The sequence below is a fragment of the Strongylocentrotus purpuratus genome, unplaced genomic scaffold (assembly GCF_000002235.5).
Source record: "Strongylocentrotus purpuratus isolate Spur 01 unplaced genomic scaffold, Spur_5.0 spur5_scaffold_14, whole genome shotgun sequence".
Taxonomy (NCBI): domain Eukaryota; kingdom Metazoa; phylum Echinodermata; class Echinoidea; order Camarodonta; family Strongylocentrotidae; genus Strongylocentrotus; species Strongylocentrotus purpuratus.
In genome coordinates, this window is record NW_022145599.1 from 33,519,104 (window position 1) to 33,527,056 (window position 7,953).

Consider the following 7,953-nt stretch of genomic DNA (forward strand, 5'->3'; position numbering starts at 1 on the left):
TTTCTTCCTCTCCCTTTTTTTTTGTTTTGGCCGGCGTATTTTTTTATTTTTTTGGGGGCGGGGGGGGGGGGCGACCGCCCCCACCGCCTCCCACCTGGCCACGCGCCTGTGTTTTTAGTACTTACACTTTACACATAGAATATCGTCCAGCCCTCGTTTTAATAAATACCATGTCAATTCAAATCTATAGTCGAATTCTGAAGGAACAATTTTTCCCCCGAGGCGTAGGGCGAGACGCGGTCAAGGGAAGAGTTCAAGGTTAAACATTGAATTTTATTCATTTATGACAGAATGGCCAATTGCTTTCAACAAAATATCCTATCAAACTAAAGCGCAATATCATAATGACCTGGTTTAGTCATCAACCACCTTACACCGTGCTGTACAGTGTGGGTCACATCCAGTCTTGTAGGTCACATGACCAGGGTATATAACTACATTTTTTTAAAACTGTTCTTTGTTCATTCCTGCAGCTTTCTTAGACTTACTTTGGAGCCAATAACCAACACGCTTTGCTCTTACTTTAGGCCCCTCATATCCACATTTCGAACTGTACTTGTTCCTTAATATACCAGGATACAGGCCAACCAAAGCGATTTGATACATTATAATTCATGCATATAGGTTTATTTAAAATAGTTATATATAATTATCATTATATTTCTCGTAAACAATACCAAAAATGTGAAATGCGCAATATGAAATATGAAGAAAAAACAAACAATCTGAACTCAATTGAATTCGATAGATCATCTTTCAACCAATACCATTTCAATTGCAGGAGCGTGATCGCTCAATGGTAAAACAGTGGTCTCATAACCGGGAGGTCCCGGGTTCGAAACTGAGTCGATGCACATGCATTTCCCTTATGCATGTCCCTCGGAGAGGACTTAAAGCCATCGGCCTCCTAATTTCTTACTTACAAGCATACACATGCTTGCATGGCAGTCAGGGAAAGCAAACGAACAAGCAATCAATTATTAAGAATAGCCATTTTTAAAAGCTTATGGTATTTTTCGCAAAAATCATGTTCAGATTATGCAATAGTCCCTTTTCATGTTAAGATATTTCAGTAGGTGGTGGACAATGCTAATGGTATTGGGTATTGCATCAGGTTGATTTTTTTGAAAATCTTTGCTTTTCAGTCTTGAAATCCAAAATAATCGTGTATATTTGTGGAAGAGGGAGAGAGAGAGAGAGAGAGAGAGAGAGAGAGAGAGAGAGAGAGAGAAAAAAAAGAGAACCCATTGAACTATTCGTATAAAAGTAGGGGAAACCCCGGTGTAATGGTCCACCTGCACACCCCGATCAGGACGAGTATACGGCATCTGCAAGAATCTTCAGTATTGAAGGAGGCAGATTATCTTGAAGAAGAAGAAGAAGGAGAGGAGAGAGAGAGAGAGAGAGAGAGAGAGAGAGAGAGAGAGAGAGAGAGAGAGAATAACTAAATTACACCTAGTATGATTAAACCTTATTTGTCCAATTTCAGCATAATAAATCTGAAGGTTATTTATTCAATATGTTTTTCATTCAATGTCATTGAATCGTAACAAAGTGACCCCTTGACTCAATTAATCTTTAATTCAGGTTTTTTTTTTCACGCAATAGACCGTTACAATACATGCTATTAGTTTCAGCCTGGCAAACCACAATGGCCAGAAAACTGGAATTCATTTGTATAATATCCGAACAATTTATCAAGTCCGCATTGCTATTCTGACAAGATTAATTACCACAATTACGAAGTAACTACTACCAACCCGGTCACACTAACGACACTAAGATCAGAACGATGACAGACCGAACATAAATGAGAAAGGTCAAGAATCGATCGATGTTGAATCAGTTTGGCGACTTAGCTGGGGTATAAATGAAGGCTAGTCCATCGCTTTGCAGCCGAGTTAACCCAAGAGAAATTAAGTTATATTAAAATCACATTTTGAAACAACAAGGACATTATGAAAACTAAATATTAAATACTGCAGTTTAATTTTGTGAGGAAATATTCAAGATCATAAAGTGTCCTTCCCCCCCCCCCGATCGCTTCACTCGCTCACTTACGTTTAGATATCGGATTATTTCAGTCAGCGAGGCACCAGCTTACCTCTTCTATTTTGGCAACAAGTTGGCTGGCCAGGCTGGCTGAGTGGAGGATGCTTCCACAGCTTTAACAATACATGAATAAAACTTATTAGTAAAATGTTGATGACTTTGTCTTCACAATTTTTTTTATATTTTCCAATGATTTTTGTTATGAATTGCTCCCATATCAAATGTATCAGGTTTGCGGAGACTTTGAAATAGTCGGTGTTTTGCACGTTAAAATACATATGCCATCACCATTGAAGATGTCATATCTTAACTAGATTGACATGATTCAGAGTTAATAAATCGTCATTTGAAAAGTACATTATTGTATTTTTATATGTAGGAAGAAAAAAGATGTACCATAAAAGAGGATCAAATGCACCGTAGTAATGACGCATACATAGGTTTAATAATAAATCCTTTGCATACATCACAATGAGCATGGAATTATTGCATACACGTAGGCGTCACCAGAAGTTCTTGCCCCAATCAGGACTACCCACAAGTTATTTTCAGGTGTGGTTTTACTTTTTTGATAAATAACAAAATAAATAATTTCATTTCTTTAACATCCTTGACCCACTGTTGACCCCGTGACAGAAATAGTTTATTGCTCTATTGTGCTTTCTGTTCTTCAACTTATGAAGTCGGAAAGAAATATATCATTTCAGGGATATAACATTAAATCTCTCTCTCTCTCTCTCTCTCTCCTACCTCCCTCCTATCTTTCTCATTATGTCTCTCTCTCTCTCACACACTCACTCTCGCGCGCCTTCCTTCTCTCGCTCTCTCTCTCTCTCACCCTTTCTCTTTCTACCTTTCTCTCTCTCTCTATTTCTCTCTATTTTTTTTGTTTTAATTCCTTTTTACCCCATCGTTCAACCCGAAGCCCATATTCGGCCTTCTTTCTTTTTCTATCTCTCCATGTTTATTTCTCGCCATCCTCTCCTTCCAACATCTCTCTTTCCCTTGTGTCCAGCAATTTGTGTTTGTTTACTTTTGTTCTCCCCTTTTCTTCTTTATTTCCTCTTCATGTTTATGTCATACGATAAAAACTACATGTTCACATTCATTACCTTCCTCTTCTGATTCTCTGAACCTTTTGAACCTTCTTTCCTTTGTCGTTTTTTTTGCTTCTAAATAAATATACCATCCTTTTAAAAATTATATTAGGACTGAATCGTTCACCCAATCACCAATTTAACTGGATGAGTAGTTTCATTAATGAATAATTGTTATCCGAATTATATGGCAAACAAGGGTTAAATTTTACCCTTGATAAATAATAACACCGCTTTAAGCAACATTCTTTCCTTTCTTACTCGAAAGAGAAAAATTCCAACAGGGAGAAAAGTCTTTCACTAATAACCGATAAAAAGTCAGCGGGTCTACCACTATTATCATCTAGTCCGCCGTGAGATATGTTATTGTATTATAAAAAAAAACTAATTATGCTCAGTGGAACAGTACTGGAGAAAGGCACGAGCCCCCCCCCCCCCCCCCCCCCCCCACTACGGAATGAAAAAGGGAGGACCCAGAGAGAGAGAGAGAGAGAGGCGAGGAAGAGGTCGGGATGGGGGGGGGGTGGAAAGAAATGAGGAAAGGAATAAGAACATTACAAATATTAAATAACAAACTCACCTGGTCCATTGTCTTGTAAGGCCATTGCTCCCCCACCTCAATTCCCAGCCGCTAGTCCCACGGAGACTACGTCACAGCCTTGGATTACTTGTGTTATTCAATTTGAAATTGGCTTAAAGGACTTTGGCTACAATGATTTTTGTCTGAATGAGATTTAATCAGTCACTGAGTTTGATGTCAAGGGAGTTTGCTTGAAATCAGTATTCACAAATTGTTGATCTCGGCATCTCGCTTATCATTTTTCGTTGTCAAAGGTGCAACGTTAAATTGTTAAATATTTTGTAATTAAGAGCAATTACAAGGTTCATAGAAACTGCCATTACCTATAAAAGGTTCCCTTTCCTTCGCAATGCAAAAACGTCGATTACTTTATTTCAATGGCTTTCTAATCCGTATATTGTCAGTAGCAATTTCTATATGCTAACCGTTAGACCCTTATGTACCAAGAAGTAAACTAAATGATAAATCTGTATTATGTTATGGAACTAACAGGCGTTTTCATATATAGAGAGGGGGAACAGGGAGGGATAGATAGATGGAGAAAGAGAAGGGGAGAGGGGAAGGGGGCAACGGGGTTGACACAGGGAAATGGTGCATAGAGGGAGAGAGCAACAGAGAGAAAGAGATAACATGGGCAGAGAGAGAGAGAGAGAGAGAGGGAGAGTGATTGCGACGTAACTCCTTGACATTTTTGCCTTCGATAACCCGACCTGCTTGTAAATTGGCAACGATGGCTGAATGTAATCCAACCATAATTGATGTATTCTATGACATCACCCCCCCCCCAAAAAAAAAAAATGGATGCAATTCCGTAAGTGTTCTGTGATTAGTAAAAGTGTCCATGTAACATATTTGATTATTATTTAGATCCTTAAACGGGGAAATGGGAGGGGATCTCGCGAGATACGTCATATAGAGTATTGCCGATTTGTGTTTGATTGATCGCACTGTCAAACATTAGTAACTATCTTATTTTTTATTAGTTTTTCGATCGCCTGTGTCTCTCATTTTCAAACAAACTTGATATCAGGATGGACTTCCCCTTTAAGTTCCAAGACTAGACTCTTTAGTACTTGAAAACGAAAATAAATTATATTAAATTATTAAATTTTAAGAACAGAACTGATGGAAAATCCATTGTGTCTTTAACCACCTTCTTGAGTAGGAAGCGGAAGAAGTGAACGAAAAAACAACATTATTTATCTCTACATACATCATGAGTCATCATGACGTCATGGGGACGGTGGATATGATAAAGAATACGATATCTTCCCTCTGTGTTTTATATTGAATAAATCGATTTTTGTAAACATAATACACAAAGCCATGGCAACAAAAAACACATTTCATTTCTCAATTACGACTAGCGTAATAACTTCTATCAAAAGAATCCGCTTTGCTACTATATTGGACCTTGATATCTGTCGAAAAAGTTCATCGTGTACACAAAATGTGATACACACAATACAGAATCAAGTTCAGGAGTTTCTATACTTGGATCAAATATTTATTCCCTCTCTGTGTATTTGCTTTACTTTGTTCTGCGTCATTTTCCAAAACTTTCTACGCAGGGCGTTTGATGTTTGTCAAACCTGCAATGACAGGTTTAGTCATCTTTCCCCTCTTTATGTTTGTTATGTTTAAAAGAAGATCACGGTTTAACTACATGTTTGTAATTACATAGGATTACATCGATGATGATATTAGGGTGCGACCTTTTTTTTAGAAAGCAACAATTTCCAGGTACAATGCTAAACTGCCAATTAACGTCAAGCACATACTATAATTATATTTATCTATCTTTACAAAAAAAATGTCCCCACTCTCTATTAATTTCTTATCCCTCTATTTCTCTCTCTCTCTATCTCTCTCTCTCTCTCTCTCTCTCTCCCTCTCTCTCCCTGTCGCTCTCGTCTCTCTCTCTCTTTATCTCTCTCTCTCTCTCTCTCTCTCTCTCTCTCTCTGTCTCTTGCTCATAATTTAATAACGCATCGGAGACTAGGTAAGGAAAACGATGTGTATGTGTGTGTGCGGTGTGGGGGTAGGTCTGGGTACCCTTCGATCATTCGGCACTTAAAAACAAAAATAAACTTTCCATTTACTCATTTCAATATTCTGGGCTTAACAATATTTTGAAGTTATGTTGTGCTTAATACATTCCAGCCAGTCGCCATTTTTACATGCGCTTACAATTCAGACAACGCAGAGCAATTAAACTACAATGACTTTCACATTCTACCGGAAATCAATTTAACACCTGGGTGGAGAAAAATCAATGTATATAAAATTCCTTGCTTAAGGCCTTTTAAGTCTACATATACATTGAAAGGATCTACAGAACTAATAGATGAAGATTATCTTATTATATTTCATCATGAATTTGCGGAAAAACACCCATTTTCAATTGTTGTAATGACATTAGATCCTACTCAAATTGGCAACGCCACTTATCAAACATCAAGACGTGCTCTTTTGTTGTATGAGAAGGAAAGAAATAGCCTGATTAGAAATTCATATCTACGGTTACTTGTTTCAGTTCAGTTTCAGTTTCTGTTTATTTTCATATTTCACATGTTGTATAATCATTACATTTGGCATGTTACATTTTTGTAATCATTTTTGGATGCATTTATACAAACAAAAAGAATAATACATAAGACTAAGTTGAATAACGGAGGAAAAATGATGGAGCCTAAAGAGAAAGCAATGCTTGTAGGTCATAGGCTCCGGAAGTCGTAACAATAATATAGTCTTGTGTTTATTAAATAACGCAATTGAACTAAATTGAAACTTATTATGAAGAAAAGATAAACAATGTACATATACTTAGCAATATTTGTATTACATTTTCACTACCCGTACGCAATGGCAATTCTCATAGGAGCATACCAAAATGTCGGCATCATTTGACAGGGAGTGTACGTCGCTGACTGTGCGCCGGTAAAGTACGATGTTGTAGACAAATTAAGTGTAGCCGCGCTGGCGAACAGACTGGTTGGCAATGACGCCAGCATCTTGGTATGATGGAACAAACATGAAAAGAACATTTGTTTCGATTTAGATTTATGTAAAGCTAAATATATTTGTAGGAAGAGGTGGGCTCATTTAATGCCTGGCAAGAAAGGCTGGTTGCATTTCCCTGTCAAGGAATGGTCAATGATAGAGGAAGAAATAACAACCTACTGATTTTATTTTCAGGCGGTACGATGTAATGTTCTAAATTAATGTTACTTTTTCTATACAAAGACTGAGTGCAAATCCATCACCAACTCACTTTAAATGCATTCTTTATTTCTAAATCATTAGCTTTGCAAGACCATTTCGTGAAATGAATGGGGAGAAAATTTCATAATGATAATCATGCGTGACAGAATATTACTTACCGAATAGATAAGACTTTGTTTAATGTACTTAGTGTTTGGAATCTTATGAATATGTTGGGTTTTCGGTCGGACGAGCAATCTGAGTTCAATAAATATAATACCAGTCGGAGTTAACTTTTGCCTTGAATTAAAAACAATTTACTGAGTATTCGTGGGTGAAGATCATTCAATAACATAGAATCATAATGTTATAATATTGAGTTGTATTAATTTTCTTCTAATTATTAGATTATACTCTATTTTGTACTATATTATTATATTGTATAATGGTAATATGGCGGGATAAAACGCATTTTTGATCAACAACACAACACATAACTCTAACTATGAGGTGCAATTTGAAATGTTAGTGCGTTTAAAATGAATGAGATAATGAGCTACATTGACATATTCCCAGATAAAGGTAGTTGGCATAGTTCTAATATATACACTCCATCGTAACGACGCGTTGCATTCGTCACAACAATATAGTTCTTTTCATGCTGACGTCGTACTATTTCACCTATTGTTATTCAACCCCTCGTTAAGATAGAGAGAGAGAAAGAAATAATTCGAACAAAAGAAAATATTTTATGTATTCATGGCCATTACGAATCAAAGGCAGACGAGATTCAAATCTGATATCGGTCATGGTAGGCCGATCACGATCACAATCAAGGAGAAGCAGTGCGTGGAGGCTCCAACTGTGAACAAATATTAACCTTCAAATGTGGCAAAAACTTTACACGAAGTTCAGATAGTGCATCCAAAATAGGGGTTGGATCTGTTACTGGTTTGACTTGCATTCCTTTGGACGTCAAAATGATTATAATCCGGTTAAATTCAGTCCCATGCAGTGACC